We start from the raw sequence: 16,813 nt of genomic DNA on the forward strand, positions 1-16,813 counted from the left end.
TTTTTTTTTTTAGGAATCACCTGTTTTTAATTTTTTTAAGTTTTTAAAAAACTGTGATTAAAATATGCATAACCTGGGGCGCCTGGGTGGCTCAGTCGGTTGAGCGTCTGATTTCGGCTCAGGTCATGATCTCACAGTTTGTGGGTTCGAGCCCTGCATCAGGCTCTGTGCTGACCGCTTGCTCAGAGCCTGGAGCCTGCTTCAGATTCTGTTGTCTCCTACTCTCTCTGCCCCTCCCCCGTTCACGCTTTGTCTCACTCTGTTTCTCAAAAATAAATTAAAAAAAACCCAAATACACATAACCTAACATTTACTATCTTAACCATTTTAAGCGTATAGTTCAGCCATGTTATGAGTGTTTCTGTTGTTCATACCCTCTTGTCTGCAATACCCCTTTTTAACTCCCCGCCTTGTGAACCTGAACTTTCCTTCAAGGCTTGGCCAGCAGCAGCTAGTCCCAGCAGCCTTTCTCAGCCAGCCTCCCTAGCATCCACCGTCGCCCTTTCCCTGTCTAGGAATAGCAGAAGTACTTACCTGGTGCTTAGCTGTTTCTGTCTTAGCTATTTTGACATCTAACTCCCCAATGAGATTGTTGCTCTTTTTCTCCAACGCCTAACGGTTGGTGCTAAGTAAAAGGTGATCATGTTGGAAAAGGTGGAAGGAAGATGAGAGAGTGGAGGGTGGGCAGAGCAGAGTGTGGTCCCTGACCCTGCAAGTGGCCCTTCCCTTTGCCTTAGAAACAGTCCACCTCTTGCAGGAGGCGGCCAGGTGCTGAGGCCGGCTGGCGTACGGCACATTATCCTCTCCTCAGGCTCTTTGGGAGATCTGTCAGGGCCGAGGCAACAGGAACAGTGAACTTCTTGCTGCAGCGCAGATCTCATGCTGTTCGAGCTGCTGTCTCTGTTCCTGCTGTGTGCTTTGGCCTGGACTGTCCCGCTCCTTACACTGCTGTTCCGGTGCTGTTCCTCCCGCTCAGCCCCTGGTGCCCTGCCTCCGAGGAGCCTTTCCTGACAACCCCACTCCGAGTGCTCTTTTTCTTCTTCAAACTCCCAGAGCTGCTATTCGTAGGCCACACAGTCTGCCCCAGGCTGATTGATTTTACTGCTCAATTTTGTTCTCTGGTTGTTTCTGGTTGTCATTTCCTCAATTAAATCGTGAGCATCAAAGAGTCAGTTCCACGTCCAAGGATGCAGCAGCCATTTAATCAAGGAAGCCCGTTTACCTTCCCATGTGGCCTCTTGCACTTTTAGATTCCGGGTCACCTTCCTTTTGCTTTTCCTTAAGTGCCCTGATCATTTCTGGTGACCAAGTCTGTTTCAGCATGTATCTGAATAAATCAGACTATGAGATAATGATGTTTACATACGTGAACATAGGTGCGTGGTTATATATGTGTGTGTCTTAGGTTATTATAGGGAACAACATGTATGTTATATATAAGTATACATGTTGCATATAACCATACACACATGTACATATGTACATATATCTTTTTTTTAATGTTTATTTTTTTTGAGAGAGAGAGAGAGACAGAGCATGGGTGGGGGCAGGGCAGAGAGAGAGGGAGACACAGAATCTGAAGCAGGCTCCAGGCTCCGAGCTGTCAGCACAGAGCCCGATGTGGAGCTTGAACCCACAAAGTGCGAGATCATGACCTGAGCTGAGGTCTGATGCTTAACCAAAGCCACCCAGGCACCCCTATATATCTTAAGTCTAATAATTAAAAAATTCCGTACCTGAGCATCCAGGGGTGTGGCCTTTCCATCATCCTGACATAATAGTTCCTATGCCTGTACATCTTTAAAAAGTGCCTGCCCATTATTCACTACGCCCTTTTATGCCCACTGCATTGTTGTGAGGCAGGCAGGACGTGTGGTTCTGTTCCTTAGATCGAGAGCTGAGGCTCGGAGACATTCAGGGGTTTGCCCAGGGTCACGTAGTCAGTAAATGACAGAAACAGAACTAAATAAAAACCCAGGCCTTTTGACTTAACTCTGGGGCCTTTCCCATTATGCCATGCAGCCCCCTCCCAGTGAATCTTATCCTAGGCTACAAGGTGTTTACATCGTGTAACTGCTCCCATCCCTTCCGAGGGCCGGGGTCCTGGGGCGTGAGCAACCCTTGGCATCACGGCTGCCTCCGGCCCTACACCTGCTGCGTGGCACTGCGCCCAGACCCCTCCGGCTGCCATCCATGCTCCAGCCCACGGCTTCCCTCTGCAGGTGCCTTCTGCCCCACATTTCCCTTCCTAAAGAACACCTCTTCCCTCTTTTCCTCAGCCCTTTTCTCTGAGGCTCAGGGGGATTCTGCACCCTGACAGACTCTTGCATCGTAATTTCTTCCCTCTTCCCGGGCCGCTGGGTGCACGGGTTGCACACACTCAACCTTAGCCAGCTCTGCCTCTTGCCTCTTGACCAAGATCCCTGCTTCTTACCTTTCTTTCTAATGAATGCTTAATTAACCTAGAACAAGGTGCTGGCCCCTAACATGCCAGTAGTCCGCTTTCTAGTGCCTGCTATTGCCCTCCTATTAAAGAAGTAACTTTTTTTCTTTTGTCTTTTTTGCCCCTCCAGAAATTCAAGAGGTAGCAAAATCATTTGAAACTGTTTTGAATCCCCTCTATCACAGTGAGGTGCTGACAAACAGGCTGCCCCGTTTGACCAGAATGTTGTGGCTTTTAATGGGATAATCGTATTTACGTGAAACCTTTCATCTAAGGACTTCAAAGGCCTTCACCTTGTTTAATAGTTATCATCACGCTCTAAAGAGGGACATCAGGCGACCGTAGTCCGAGTTTCTGTGTGTGTGTGTGTGTGTGTGTGTGTGTGTGTGTGTGTAGGTGCAGTCTCTTATTTATTTAGTGTTTCGTTCATTGTCCTAGCCTCACCATAGAAAAGTTTCAGAAACCCAACAGTAATGCAGTTGGTTTCCATTAAAATTACCACCTAATGAATAGCATACATGAGTTGCCTTTGTTTCAGGGGACCAATATGTTAATGGGGTTATAAAATAACAGGGGCCAGGAGGGTGGGGCTGGGGTGGGCGTGAAACAGCCGTCACTAAAGAAGAGTCTGGAGAGACCCTGCCCCAGAGGCCCCTGTAGTCATGAAATAGGTTTCATCATTGCACCACCAGTTGTGTTCATGAAAAAGATGATTTTTTTTTTTTTTTGGAGAGAGAGAGAGGAAGGGCATCTCCAGCAGGCTCCGCGCTGTCAGTGTAGAGCCCGGTGCGGGGCTCAAACCCACGACCCTGAGATCATGACCTGAGCTGAAATCAAGGGTCGGGCTGAGCCACCCAGGCGCCCCCATGTAAAAGGTGATTCTATAAACAAGTTCTTGGAGGGAACGTAAGTGTGGCATTGTCACCCAGATTTGTCGTTTAGCAGAACTTTTGAGAAATAAGCCCGTGTCAAGACGGAAAGAAAGGTTCCTAATTAAGTTAAAACAAGGCCCAAGCTACCCCACCCCACCCTTACACCTCTCACCCCTGCAATCATTAGGCTACTGAAACAGCCTCTGGATAAAGGGACAGGTTAGTTAAGAATCTTTAAAAAAAATTTTTTTTAATGTTTATTTTTTTAACGTTTATTTTATTTTATTCTATTTAAAAAAATTTTTTTTAACGTTTATTTATTTTGAGACAGAGAGAGACAGAGCATGAACGGGGGAGGGGCAGAGAGAGAGGGAGACACAGAACCGGAAGCAGGCTCCAGGCTCTGAGCCATCAGCCCAGAGCCCGACGCGGGACTCGAACTCACGGAATGTGAGATCGTGACCTGAGCTGAAGTCGGACGCTTAACCGACTGAGCCACCCAGGCGCCCCAATGTTGTTTATTTTTGAGAGAGAGCGAGAGCGAGCATGAGCAGGGGAGGGGCAGATAGAGGAGGAGACACAGAATCTGAAGCAGGCTCCAGGCAGCTGTCAGCACAGAGCCCAACACAGGGCTCGAACTCACAGACCACAAGATCATGAGCTGAGCTGAAGTCACACGCTCAACCGGCTGAGACACCCAGGCGCCCCAAGAATCTTGTAGAGAAAAGACTCACGAGGGTGGCACGTAGGAATGACCCAGAGCGGTCCCCCTTCCCACATCCGTCTCCCATTTGGCTCTCGCACAGCCATGTCACGTCTTACCAGCTCATTTAGTGCTACGGGACTGTGGTGGTTCTGATCTACAAGGAGATTTTCATATCAACATTTATGTTTTCCTCCCTCTGCCCACACCAAAAGAAGCCAGCCTTTCACGGTCACGTTCTTTTCCCCATCTCAGGCCGCTCGTTCCTCTTGACTCAGCAGGGGGAGACAAAGTCCCAGAGACCCTGCCGACTAGAATTTTCAGCCCCAGAAGGTGCCATATGATTTTTATTTCATTATTACTTTTTATGTGTTTCGAAACCCTCCCGGCTAGTTATTTTGAGTTCCCGTTCTACGACCTACCCCTGCCCACAGCCTCCTACCCCCGCTGATGGCCACCCAGCCTGTTTGACAGAAAGATGGAGATTCTCTGGAGTTTCTCTCCTTGGACTGTTCTGTCTCCCAGAGGAAGTGATGCCTTAGCTTCACTGTAAATCCCTGTGCCTTTGAATAGCTTCCCTCCACCTCTTGTTTCCAGTCTTTAAACTCTGCAGGCCTGTCAGGTGAGATTCTCAACCATGCACTCCACACCCTGCCACAACCATCCCTTCTATCATGAGTAGTGAGTCCAAATCCAAATCCAAATGGACGGACTCCCCATGCAAACTTCTCTCTCCCTCTTCTTCCCAACAACTGTTCCCTCTCTGACCTGGGCAGCTTTGAATTATTGAGGTAAGACCTAAAGCACATTCTGTCTCCTCCCCAGTGTGACAGCTTCGAGTTGTTATCTCCAAACAGCTGTTAGGGACCTGCACTCGGGAATGTTCTCTTCCAGCAGCAGAGTGCGCCCTCCCTGGTGAGGCCGTTCCATTGTTGGATAGCTGGAATTGTTAGGAAACTCGTCCTCCTTTCTTGATTATTTCTTCCCCCCAAAGCAACATTTCTTCCTTCCGAAGTCTTTTATTCTCTTGGTATATTTGAGGACAACTTCCATCTGTCTCTTTTAGCTTTTTGGGCTTCCAATCTTAAATTTGTATCGGAACTATTCCCCCAGCTATTGGTTTCTGATTGAATCTGGCAGTGCGGTCCTTTCCTTTTGAAGCCATTGGCTGTCTCCTTTTCTTTGAGCTCTGCGTCTCTCTCCGATTGGATTTCACCTCTTTCTCCTAATCCCCGGTCTCAAGGAAGCTCTCTGGACAAAACTGTTTCATCTTCTGTGGTCCGGAGGCTCTCGTTCATATTCTGTTTTTCAGCCTTGTCTTTATCAGTCTACAGAACTCTGGAAAGTCAGAATTACCTTCTAATCATTTAGAAAAATCCCCTAATGCAGTGCCTGGCGAGTGGAAGGTAGAACCTAGCAAATGTTCCATTTTCACTTCCTCTAGGAAGCCTACTTCTTCATATTTCTCTAAAACCTACAGTTGACTACCAAGTATTTATGTCTAGCCCCATTTTGTTACTCAGTTTTTAATCTTAAATTGCCCGGAGCTCCCTGGGATGTCCTGTGCACAGCCCAATTTAATACAGCTTGTTTTCCCCACCCAGTCGGTAAAAACCTACTACCATATAGCCTTCCCCAAGGTCTTTGTATGATAGGCTGCTTGGAACATTTTTGAGCAACCATGATTCTTCATCATTAAGTAGCCCTTTTCCTAAACCATGAGTCCCTGACTGTGCCATAATCTTCACACATTGTCAGTGCCAACAGCACCCTGCAAGCCCCCCAGCCAGGATCACAGCCTTAAGGATTTTTTTTTTTTAGGAGAGAGAGAGAGAGAGAGAGAGAGAGAGAGAGAGAGAGAGAGAGACTGACTCTCAAGCAGGCTCCACACACAGCGTCAAGTTCAATATGGGGCTCAATCCTACAAACCGTGGGATCATGACCTGACCCCAAATCAAGAATTGGACACTTAACCAACTGAGCCACCCAAGCACCCTTTATTTTCTGTCTTCTTGATGCTCTGATGTTTGTGGTCTCTATGACTGGGCAGAGACTGCCTCTCCCAGAGAGAGCAAAGGGCTCACCCGGGAGCACACTTTTCATATGCAAATGAACCAGTCCAGAACCCACAGCCTGAACCAACCATCTACTTTATCAACCACTTACACACCAAGCCATTATTTCCTTTGCCCTAAATCACCCCGGAGCCAGGTACCAGATAGCTAGGGACAGCCCCTATTTCCCAAAGCCTAGCAGAATTATTCAGACAAGCCAGTCCTAAATGATTTACCCTGTCCTGCTTTGCCTTTCCTGCAGAAAACGCAATAAAAGCTCTGGCTCCTGTTTTCTCCTACTCCTCCTGTCCCCAGACCCAAACTGGAGCTTCCCTATGTGGTCTTGCGTGATATGGGGCGCCCTCCGCTCAAGAATGGTAAGTAATAAACATCTTCTTTCAATGGCATTAACGTTTCTGTGCCATCACTCTGTAACCTCCATAAATTAAAATCCTGCAGGTAAAATTGAGACAAAGACTCATTTTTGTTGTTTCACGTGTCAGTTCTTCACTGCATTTTTTAAACTGGATTGTGCGCATCCACTGCATTTTGTTTATTCTTCAGCTGATGGACATTGGGCTCTACCCGTGTTGGCTCTTGTGAAAAATGAGGCTATGAGATTTGCATACAAGTTTTGTGTGGATGTATGTTTTCAGGTCTCTCAGGTGTATTCCTAGGTGTGGAATTGTCGGGTCACATAGTGACTATATTTAACATTTAGAACTGCCGAACTATTTTCCGAAGTGGCTATGCCGTTTTATAATCCCACCGGCAGTCTGTGAAAGTTCCGGTTTCTCTACGTCTTCCCTGACACTTGTTATTGTCTGACTTTGGATTTTTAAAATTTTTATGTACTTATTTTTATAAATTGCAACTTTATTTTTTTTAATTTTTATTATTTAAAAAAGCGTATTATTTTGAGATAGGGAGAGAGAGCACAAGTAGGGGAGGTGCAGAGAGAGGGAGAGAGAGAATCCCAAGCAGTCTCCATCTATCAGTGTGGAGTCTGACATGGGGCTGGAACTCATGAACCGTGAGACCATGACCTGAGCCGAGATCAAGAGTCTGATGGTTAACCAACTGAACCACCCAGGCGCCTCTGTCAAACTTTTTAAACTTTTAGTAATCTTCATAGATTTGAAGTAGTGTCGTCTTGTGGTTTTGATGGGCAGTTCTCTAATAACTAACACTGTTGAGTAAGTTTTCATGTGTTTATTGGCCATTTGTATATCTTCCTGGAAAAATGTTTCCTTTGCCCATTTAAAAATTAGGTTATTTGTCTTTTTATTGTTGAGTTGTAGGAATTCTTTATATATTCTGCATACGAGTCCCTTACCAGATATATGATCTGAAAATCTTTTTCTTGTAATCTGTGAATTATCTTTTCACTTGCTGGTGTCCTTTGAAACACAAATTGTTTTTATTTTGATGAAGTCACCTTAGTTTTTCTTTTGTTGCTTTTGATTTTGGTGTCATATGTATGATATCTTTGCCTAAGCCAAGGTCATGAAGATTTAGTCCTAAGTTTTCTTTTCAGAGTTTTATTGTTTTAGCTCTTACTTTTAGGTGTATAATCCATTTGAAGTCAATTTTTGTATATGGTATGAGCTAGGAGTCCAAGTTACTTCTTTTGCATGTGGACATCCAGTTGTCCCAGCTTCGTTTACTGAAAAGACTATTCTTTCCCCATTGAATTGTCTTGACACCCTTGTCAAAGACCCACTGATGATGGGGCGCCTGGGTGGCTCAGTCGGTTAAGTGGCCGACTTCGGCTCAGGTCATGATCTCGCGGTCCGTGAGGTCGAGCCCCGCGTCAGGCTCTGTGCTGACAGCTCAGAGCGTGGAGCCTGTTTCAGATTCTGTGTCTCCCTCTCTCTCTGCCCCTCCCCTGTTCATGCTCTGTCTCTCTCTGTCTCAAAAATAAATAAACGTTAAAAAAAAAAATTAAAAAAAAAAAAAGACCCACTGATGATTAATGTCAGGTTTTTTCCTGGACTCTCAATTCTGTTCCATTGACCTAAAACATCTGAATGATCTGTATGTCTGTCCTTATGTCAATACCAAACAGTCTTGATTATTGAAGCTTTGTAATAAGTTTTGGAAACAGGGAATGTGGGTCTTCTGACTTTGTTCTCCTTTGTCAAAATTGGTTTGGTGATTCTGGGTCCCTTGTATTTCCACATGAATTTTATAGTTTGTCAATTTCTGCAAAAAAAAAAAAAAAAACCACACAAAACAAACAAAACACAAAAAAACAAAAAACCCAAAACCACAAAACAAAACAGGCAGCTGGATTTGGAAGGGGATTATGTTGACGCTGTATATCAATTTGGGGGATATTGCCATCTTAACAGTATTAAATCTTCTAGTCTTTGATATGGCTATCTTTCCAATTTTTAGGCCTTCTTTAATTTCATTCAATGATGTTCCATAGATTTCAGCGTACAAGTCTTGTACTTCTTTTGTTACATTTATTCCTAAGTGTTGTTTCTTGTTGATGCTATTGCAAATGGGATTATTTGCTTAATTGTACTTCATATTGTTCATTGCTAGTATATAGAGATATAGCTGGTTTTTATATATTGGTCTTGTGTCCTATAACCTAGCTGAACTTGTTTTATGTTCTAATAATTATTTTCTGAATTCCTTAGGATATTTTTTGTATGTAAGATCACGTCATCTGGGAATAGACATAGTTTTATTTCTTCCTTTCCAATATGGATGACTGGTATTTCTTTTCCTTACCTAATTTCCCTGGTTAGAGCATGGAGCCCCACACAGGGCTCAATCTCACAAACTGAGATCATGACTTGAGCTGAAATCAAGAGTTGGATACTTAACCAACTGAGACCCAAGAACCCCTGTGGGTTTTTCATAGATGACCTCTTGCCTTTTTGTGATCCTACACTATCTTTTTTTTTTTTTTTTTTTTTTTTAATTTTAGTGGTTATTTATTTTTGAGAGAGAGAGAGACAGAGACAGAGCATGAGTTGGGGAGAGGCAGAGAGAGAGGGAGACACAGAATGTGAAGCAGGCTCCAGGCTCTGAGCTGTCAGCACAGAGCCAGATGTGGGGCTCAAACTCATAAGCCATGAGATCATGACCTGAGCCAAAGTTGGATGCTTAACCGACTGAGCCACCCAGGTGCCTCATTTCATCCAACGCTATCTTATTTCTCTGTCTCCTCTCTGAAATTGTGGTCTGGTGAAAGGAATGTGGACCTCAAAATCAGATTTGGGTTTGAATTGATTGTCTTATTAATTCTACCAAGAAATGTTGAGTGTTAGACACCAGTGTATAGAAGAAAATCTCTGCTCTCAAACTGCTGTTAATATATTAATAAAACAGTGAGACAGATAGATAAAATATTGTTGTATGATAAGTGCTATGATGGGGGTATGGCCAGGGCAATGAGAAGTACAGAAAACAGGCCCTTGGAAAGATCAACTTGAGGATATGTTGCCTAAATTACTCTTGAACAATTGGAGATAGTCTTGGGAGAGAGGGAATGTGTGCAGATATGGAATGGTAGCTGGATTCTGTGAGCCACAGGTAGGTCTGTGAGGCTTGAGTGTGGGGTGCTTGCAAAGGGGCTCTAGGTGATCCTAGAGAGGGATGAGCGGGGCCATCTTTCCAAGGGCCTTGTAAGCTTCTGAAGGCTTGGTGAGAAGTGGATGGTGGTAGGAGAGGAGATGGATCGGTGGTGAGTGAGATCATGAGTGGGAAGATCTGGAGATAGGAGGTTACTGCCTAAGCAGGGAAGAATTGAAGGCCCAAAGTAAAATTTGAAGAAGGGAATAGAGTCAAGGAAGATTCAAAGGTGGAATTAACAAGATATGTTGCACTAGACTGTGAGAGGTGAAGGAAATGGACTTGAAGGGAATGACTCTCATGTTTTTGATCTGGGCATCTGGGTTGTTTGGTGGATTAACCTGAGACTCTGTTTTCTCATCCATAAAATGGGAAAAATACTTCACAGATAACAGTATGTGCATCTCAGCACAAGCATCTGGTTAGGACTCAGTAAATACTTACTCTTTTTACTTTCCCCCATTGTTTCTGTTTCTTCTGTTCTTTTTTTAAGAATTTTTTAAAGTTGATTTTGAGAGAGACAGAGACAGCATCCGAGAGAGGGGCAGAGAGAGGGAGAGGGAGAATCCCAAGCAGGCTCTGCACTGTCAGCACAGAGCCTGATGTGGGGCTCAAACTCACGAAATCATGAGATCATGACCTGAGCCAAAACCGAGTCAGATACTTAACCGACTGAGCTACCCACGTGCCCCTGTTTCTTCTGTTCTTTAAATGTAGGTCTTCATTAGGTTAGTTCTCCCTACAGAATGCTTTGCTGTGTCCCACAGTCCCCACTGGTACCCCTGTGGGGGTGACTCCCGTATCTCTCTCTCCATCCTTATCTCTCTCCTAAGTATTTTTGACTGTGTTCTGGGCATCTCCATGACCTGTTCACCTTCACAAAGGAGAAGCATCCCCCAGCTCTCTTCTTCCTCCTCGTGTCCATACGCCTATGAATGCCCCTGTCATCTTCTGTCATTCCACCTTAAAATCATTTTTGCTAGTTGAAAAACACATTTCTGTCTTTCGGTTTCTAGTTTTCCAAAGTCATTTTGATGTCCTTCTCTCCGCCCATCTCCTCCCATTCAGGGAAATTTGGGCTCTGTTTGATCCCCTCCATAAGCCTGTACACACCTGTTTCCTTTTCTGTCCCCATAGTGCTGCCTTCCATCAGGCCTTCATTACTCCCATTGGAACTAAAGCTCTAGTTCTCTACCCCTGGTTTCTGTCCCTTTTGGTCCCCCCCATCAGGCAACTGCCAGGCTGAGTGTCTAGAGACTAACTTGATCAGGACTCTCACCCTGGTGAGGGTCTTCAGGGAGTTTTCCACACCCAGTGGATAGTTGCTCAAGGCACCGCGTGTCCGAACCTGCGTGCTTTCCGTTTCTATCTCCCCACATCCTTGTAGACAAATGAGATTGTTTTCTGCACCGTGAGTATCATCTCTGCATCTTCCCTTGTGGGAAGTGTGCTTGTTCTCCAAGTCACAGCTCATGGATCCTGCCTGACTTTGATCAAACCAGATAACTCTCCTTCCTCATATCCTGTAGCACTTCGTGCTTATTTAAAATGATTTGTGTACATATCTTATCTCTCCTACTGGATTTAATCTCCTCAAGGGTGCTGCCTTTATCTCTATAACCCCCAAAATGCCTGTCTCATATTCAATAAATATGTGTTAATGGAAGGTACTACATTCTCATCTTCCTGAAGCATGAGCTTTGCTCTTCCAAACGCCTGTCCCTGAGGGTCTATGACGCAGACAGTAAGAGGATGAAGGGCAGCTGACTTTCCCCTGTGGATCCTCTTGTAATTTCATACAGAGTAGTATGAGGATATTACAAAGACACGTTCTTATTTAAATTCTCGGTAACTAAGTCCAGCAGCATTTGGTGGGTTTTATATAGTCCATATAGCTTTTAACTCTTTATGTGGCTTGCATGGGCATAAGTCATCATACACTGTAGGGGAGCTTGAGAGACTGGGCAATTAACCCAAGTGCTAGGCAGTTATGCAGAACTATAGGTACCGGTCTGGCTTTTCCTGGTAGAATCTAGAACTTAAGTTTATATACTTCTTAGGTACTTTTAGCCAGGTGATTCGTTTGGGAAATTGCATGCGGTACGCCTTGCCCTCCCTTACCCTTCCCTGCAGTAGCTTCTCACAAGGCTGCCTCAGCTGGGTTTTCAAGGAGGTGGCTCTCAGTCCCGGTTTCCAATTAGTGATTTCCAGGAACTGAGAAGGGAAACAGGAATAGAAAGAGTTAGAGAGTTTCTGTCTTAGGCTAAAAAAACTCAAACGCTCAGTTCCTATAGCACTTGTCTCCTGGCAGCGAGACAAGGAAGGAAAGAAACTGTGAAGGGTGCCAGGGTGCCAGTAGAGCATCCGTGTCCTTGGCAGAGCTCTGAATCGCATTCACAGCTCTCGGTGATTCATCGTGTGCAGGCCTGCCCACCCATGATCCGAGTGGCCGAGGACAGGGTGAGTCAGGCCTCCCGCAGCTTCCTTTCCTGACTTCAGTTCCGTGCCCTTCCCGGGCTCGCCGGGCTGCGGGGCCGAGGGGAGGCCAGTGATGCAGGGTGGTGCCGGCTAGGAGACGCAGGGCACTGGTCCATTCCTTTTTGAAGGGCTTCCTGCTCCCGTCTGCTCTAAGCCCTAGGGAAATATGGAGAAGAAAGGGAATCCTGATATTTGGAAGGAAGGCAGCGGTCATTTTAAAGACCTATCTAAATTTGGGGCCTACTTAGCCCCATTAGCTGGATATGCTTCTGGGTCAGTCTCTACAGTATCTCTCATTGTTATATGATGCCCCTCTTAAATGTGGTCTGCAGCCTGTTTGCTGTGTCCCATTCTTTTCTCTTAATTCTTTTCTCTCTCTCCCCTTGCTCGGCAGGAGTTCTATTTATTTATGAAATCACAGCTGTTGGACTTTTCCTTTCCAGGATAGTTTTCCAACCCAGGTATGTCCCATCTCTTGGTTGGCCCTCCCCTATCACTGGCCCTAACTCAGAAGATATTACCAACAGCAAATTATGTCAATGCCGAATCCTAGGGTTCTCAGCACCAAACCCCCTAGTGTGGGTCCAGGCCCAGAGTTCACCACATTTGTCCCCATTTGACCTGCAGCAGAATCCGTGGTTTAAAAATCCTCCTAATGCTGGGGCACCTGAGTGGCTCGGTCAGTTAAACATCTGACTCTTGATTTCGGCTCAGGTCATGATCTCACGGTTCGTGGGATCGAGCCCTGCATCGGGTTCTGTGCTGATGGCACGGAGCCTGCTTGGGATTCTCCCTCTCTCTCTCTGCCCCTCCCCTGCTCACGCTGTCTCTGTCTTTCACCCTCATGGTAAATTTAAAAACTTAAAACAAAAATCCTCCTAATGCCATATTATGCTTAAAAATGGAGCATTCTTCATCTGGCCAACCCGAGACAGGCCGCAGATCTCCTGGTCTTCGCTTCCTGTTGTCTTGCCACTGCACAGCTCTTGCCGTGTGTCCTATTTTATGTTTGTAGCAAGGCATTTTTTCTCTTTCGCCCCTTCCCCAGCACTGATATTCTTGGATCCACTCAAGTTCAAATGATGATGTGTCCGTGTTCCTCCCTCACAGCGGGGGAGTGCCTTCTAGCTCTGCATGTGTCTATCACCAGAATTGTTCCAGGACGCTTTAGAGAAATCCAGGCACAGCTAGGTTGGGTGACTTGGCTAGAGTGGCATAGCACTGTCTGAGCGAGAGTGATAATTTACTGTTTTAGAGGTTTTCTGTTCTCCCTTCCTTGTGGCTGCACAGCACACATGCTCTGAGGAGAATGCAGCTTTATTAACAAAACCTCCAAGTGCATTTGCTTCCCAAAAGAACTAGACAAGACGAGGCACTGGGGCTGTGTCAACTATCCCGCGAGCGAGGGTAGAAAGCAGAGGAGGTTGGTTGTGAATAATACCTCACTTCTGTACGGGGTCAACACTTGTCGTAAATATGACCAGGTCTCTGGATCGAAGCTAATTCTAAGCCCTACCGGATGACCCATTTATTTCAAACACATTGCACGGTATTTTGAAGCGTGAGGGATGGTTACCTAAAATTCACTGCAATGGGATAACTTGGAGGCACTTCAGTGTGAATTGTTTTGAAGTCACTTTCATTTTTATTGTCAGAACAAATCCACGAAATAGGTAGGACAGAGATTTAGGCCCATTGTAAAGTGAGGACCCTGAGGCACAGTGAATGAATGAATGAATGAGTGAGTGAGTGAGTGAGTGAGTGAATGGGGCCAACCGCATTTATTCCAGAAAGCACAGACTTGGTTCGCACAGTTGAGATTAGACCCCTGATCCGTGTTTGATTTCTGTCACATTGCTCTTTTCTCAGGAAACTTCCTTCACTTAAGAGATGAGACTGGGCCATCCCCAGGAGGACCTGTGCTCTGAGTGGTTTTATTAAAGCCATAAGGAGTTTCTCTGAGCTATCCACACACTCTTGCCTACAGTGGTGTGTATGTCATCTGGAACTTATAGTGAGCCCTGGGAGCAGCCCCCTTCTGCAGTCCGTCAGGACTCAACTCCTCTGACTCTGTCCACACTCTCCCAGACACGTTCCCGCTGGCATCCACCTGACTTTGTCCTGACCGTGCCACTTCCACCTCATCGACTCCTGACCTTGTCAGCTCCCGGACTCGTGGGGCAGGAGAAGGGAATGCTGCCTCCCTGCCCCCCCAGAGATGCTTCCCTTCGTTCCATAAGTAATTCTTGAGCACCTGCCATTTGTTGGGTTCTCTAATTATATTGCTTGTCATCATTGTGTCCACCTACTGCCTTCAAGGTCATTGTGCCCACCTACTGACTTCAAGGTCATTGTGTCCACCTACTGACTTCAAGGAAGCCCTCCCTCTTTCTGTAATGAGTTTAGTGCTGGACCGATAGCGTCCCAACACTTTTAATTGCCATCGCTACCAAGGAATTGAACATCTATGTTACTGACCGTCCAAACATCCCACCCTTCTAGTTCTCTAGACCTTAAATGCAGTATCTCCATTTACAGGACACTGCAGGCACCCACGAGGATGGTTAAGCTTTTGGACTTGCTAATCAGGTGCGAATGTTCCTCCTCTAACCTTCTCGGCTCAAAATCTCTCTGACCACATTTCTTGGGATCATGACCCTTCCCTCCTTTCCCTTGCCCTTGACAGACATCACTAATCAATGGCCAGGGCACTTAGTCAAACTGAGTCTGGACACGGATTTGAAAGTCCTCAACATGAAACACGAACACCGCTGCATCTTATCACATTTGGCCTGAAGAGTTACAGCTATTTTCAAAACCTTTTGAGACCACCACCTTTTTCTCTCCTTCCCACCTGAAGTGGGAGCCCTAGACTCCTCGTTCTGCCCGTCGCCCCAGGCTACCTTCTCTTCTTTCTTTGCACAGCTCAGAAAACCCCACGGTTGACCATTTCAAAGATGTGCCTTCAAGTGTCCAAGATGCCTCACTCTTGGATTTGTATTACATTCATCTTAAGCATGGTTAGAAGCCACCCCCGCCATAAGCTTTTTCCATACCCCCCACCTTAGCGCGCCAAGCACTGATGGCTGGGCCATAGTGAGGGTTGCTGTATGTGTGTGCTCTCCAGCCTCACCTGGGCCCCAGTGACACTCACCAGTCATCTGATTCTTCCTCTGTTGGCTGCCTGAGTCACCTTCTGCAGCAGATGCACCATTGGGGAGCCATCAGAGTCTCATTTCCTATCTCGTTGAGGAGTGAGAAGCCACCTTCCTTCCTCTCCACTAAAGTGTTCTCTTGACTTTCTCCTTCCCTTCCAGCTACATTATCCTAGCCCTTTGTCAGGTCTCTTCACTCTGCTCCCCTTACATCTTCTGCTCCATCAGTTCCCTCCCTTCTCTCTTTCTCTCTAGTTTCTAGTCTCTTCCATGCTACTACTTCAGTCTCTCCTAACCCAGAAAACAGATAAAATGAATCCAAGCGATGCCCAAAAGCCTCTCCCCATCTTCATTGTTAAATGAATTGAAAATCATCTGTCCCTAAATGATATAGCTACCACCCTCTGCCCCATTTCGACACTCCCTCTCCACCCTGTGGCCGTCAGCTTCTGCGGCTCCTCCAAAGAGCCCCCTCCTGGTCCCCACCTTCCCTTCCATTCCCATCCCATGGCCTTGTTCAGGGCCAGACCTTCCCTCCCTTTCACCTAGCTGTGCAGAAGCCTCTGCACCTCTTTCAATCTATCTTATACATTGATTCCCAGCTAATCAATCTCAGAGACAACTTTGAGAACTTCATCCTGCTCAGAATTAAGTGGAAAATCCCCAGTCTGGCAATCATGGCACCCTGGTCCTGATCTCTTTGCAGCCACCTCTCCACTTGGATTCTTCTTTATCCAAACTGAACCCCATACTGAGGTATACCCTCTGTTGTTCTTCCTATAGACCTTGACTCATGCTTCTTCTGGAACAGACTTGCCTTCTTCTCTGTCCTTAGATGCTCAGCTCAAGTTCTCTCACCTCCACAAGTGTTTTGGTGATCCCCACAAGTGGGTGTATTCTCTTCTCTGGATCTCTTGAGGCACATTTTTGGAACATCTTGAAAGCACTGTCATATTACTATGATTCGGTCTATTTCTGGCCATTGATCTCCTTGAGGATAAGGAATATGTATCTTTAACATTGTCTACCTTCCCAGCCCAGTGTCCAGTGTAGAGCTTCGCGTTATTGCTAAGTCCTTGCTCAGCGCACATGAGGTATCCAGTGTTAATCATTCTGAGCCCGAGGCCCAAACTGGTGGCCCACGCAGCTCACATGGTAATCCCTGACATGTTTTGTCTAGCTCCTCTAGAGTTGGCTTGATTTTGTTTTTTTGGTGGTGATGAATTATGTTAAATATAAAAGTCGCCATTTTAACCATTTAGAAAATTGTTTAAGTTTATCTATTTATTTTTGAGAGAGAGAGAAAGAGAGACAGAGACAGAGAGAAAGCACAAGCGGGGGAGGGGGCAGAGAGAGAGAGAGAGAGAGAGAGAGAGAGAGAGGGAGACACAGAATCTGAAGCAGGCTCCAGGCTTTGAGCTATCAGCACAGAGCCCAACACAGGGCTTGAACTCATGAACTGTGAGATCCCGACTTCAGCTGAAGTCCGTCGCTTAACCGACCGAGCCAGCGAGGCG

The 16,813-nt window shown here is 45.9% G+C and overlaps 1 protein-coding gene across 1 annotated transcript in view; it reads left to right on the top strand.

The window, feature by feature from the left end:
- SLC37A3 (solute carrier family 37 member 3) overlaps positions 1-16,813 on the top strand; it is a 152,555-nt gene that overhangs the window by 46,997 nt on the left and 88,745 nt on the right. The window contains exon 14 of the transcript XR_009260203.1: positions 6,335-6,449. The gene's annotated coding sequence lies outside the window, so the exon portion shown is untranslated. The remainder of the gene's footprint in view (positions 1-6,334; positions 6,450-16,813) is intronic.

The sequence above is a fragment of the Neofelis nebulosa genome, chromosome 4, assembly GCF_028018385.1.
Source record: "Neofelis nebulosa isolate mNeoNeb1 chromosome 4, mNeoNeb1.pri, whole genome shotgun sequence".
Taxonomy (NCBI): domain Eukaryota; kingdom Metazoa; phylum Chordata; class Mammalia; order Carnivora; family Felidae; genus Neofelis; species Neofelis nebulosa.